The following is a 2,359-nucleotide window of genomic DNA, read 5'->3' as shown; positions in this document are numbered from 1 at the left end:
GTTTTAGCATAATCTACAAGGAATGGTACCCTTAAATTTATAAGGGCACCATTATTCCCACAGTTTAGGATATTGAGACATCAAGAAATTTTTAATGAAACGCCATATTTAACATGCTGCTGTTACAATTATGTTTATTATTGTTACTCGGGATCGGAACAAGGATGTAAGATCACTAAAACACGAAATCTACGATCGCAATAGTATAGGACATAGGTAAATGAATTATTTTTTCTAAAATATTTTCGTATGAAAAGAAATACTATAAACTGTTTCTATACTTATAAAACGACGTTCGACGAATTTTACATGATGCAAGTGCATATTATGGTATTGTATACTCACTGAACTAAACAACTGTTTACATTGATTAACTAGCTGTTGTCCGCGACTTCGTTCGCGTGAACTTGGAACGTAAACAAACTGGAGGCTTTCAATAAAAGTATGTTTAAGTTATAGATTCAGTAAAGAAATCCACCGCATGGAAAATGACTTTCAAATGATAAAAAACGCATCAAAATCGATCCATTTCTTTATCACCGCAGGCCACAGACAGACAGACAGACTGTCAGACCGATGTCTGACGTCGATACGTCAAACTTTTCGCTGGTCACTGGCCGTCAAACAGCAGTGCTATTTTACTGTTAAAATTGACTGATCACATCATCACAACCAAATACTGCATAAAACAGGAGTGATGCAGTTTTCTACATATTAAAGGATTTTTAAAAATTTCTCAATAGTTACAGACAATTTTCGAACAAACGCACACTAATCTAATTATATCTTTATATTAAAAATCCAAGAATCGATAAAATGCTTGTTATTTATTAACAGGAGTTGTGAATTCTGAAAGTACAAAGTTAGCGGTTACACGTCGAGTCATTATCATTTCTATTGAAAATCATCGCTTACCACAACGGATATCACATTAAAATATGTCCAGTGGTCTATTTCGAAGTATATACTTATGGAATGCCAAGATTAATTTTTAATATATTAAATTGTATTGAAGTTATGCGCTGTTAAAATATAGACATGGCATTATTATATTAATGGTATACCGAATACTGTGTAGTGAGTATTTACAAATTGTTCTACCCTCGTGGTCGAAATTCGACCATAATCATACACTAAAGAATACCTATACCTTCGTGTGACAAATGGAAGACACCGCTCTGGTAAGCCACACGGGATCTACGGATGGTTTTATACAAAACTTGACTATAAGTTGTTTACGTTGTTAAAAACTAACAAGCGAGCTCAACAGCAAGATTTCCAGCAGCAACGTCAGGGGGTGGCAAAAAGGGCAATCGTCCGGGGCCCCGCTGTTGCAGGGGCCTCACGCTTCAATCCAATAAAATTTCAAACAACATAAGAACGCCTTTTGACCTTGCAATTCTTCTAGCTTAATGTGTACTTCAATTAAAGATTTTTTGTCTTAAAAAGCCGCAAACATATCTATATATTCAAACATATCAATATATTTGTTAATTTTGTAAACATTTTAATTAAATTATTTAAATCTCAAATTTTACTATTATTTATACAACGTTACCTACCATTTTTCGTGAAGCATGTACAAATACTTGATCAATACGCCAAATCTGTGTGTATAAAATTTTTTTCTTTCTTTGGCAAATATTTAGTGTGTAATGCCGTATAATCGTGTCTCCAATTTTGTAATTTGTTGTATGTAAAAAGATATATCAATTAGCTACGACGATGTTCAATGTGTGTTTAAATTTTAACTTTTTACCTAATTATATAAGAATCCAGTCCAAGACAAATCCCATCCATCGTTGTAGTGTAAAGATTTATTGGATGAATCGCGTTTTAGCGAATACCCATCGATCAATTCTCACATCGTGTCAAGAAACTTACGAATCCATTTTAAAAATACGTTATCCAAACTTATGTTTCACTTGCATTACCGCAGAAGCACAAACATTACTGATCGATCTCTCGGACCACCTTCGTACAAGAAAACCTTTTTTCCACGCAAAACTTTAAACTGAAACAGTTATATCCATGTTATTCACCTTTTTGGCGCTAAAACGGTATCTCTCTCTATAAATATTGATAGTTATTCTTTTCGTTTTTGTTGTCGTACGACTACTTTACTATGTATTAGTAGCAGTGTGTTATTGTGTTGATGTCATAAGTGATTGTGAGCTACTCCTGAACACATTTCGCGGCCCGGCTCCTTCTAAAAATGAGTTTTAATTTTATACTAAATGAATAGGAGAAGATGTATAGGAGTAAGAGGGTTCCACTTTCATAATACGCAAAATGCATTTACCACTAATAATTTTTTTCTAATTACGTATTAGGGCGACAAGAGTAATAAAAAACAAGA

This window comes from Zerene cesonia, chromosome 11, assembly GCF_012273895.1.
Source record: "Zerene cesonia ecotype Mississippi chromosome 11, Zerene_cesonia_1.1, whole genome shotgun sequence".
NCBI lineage: Eukaryota > Metazoa > Arthropoda > Insecta > Lepidoptera > Pieridae > Zerene > Zerene cesonia.
Note: the sequence above shows the minus strand (reverse complement) of the source record.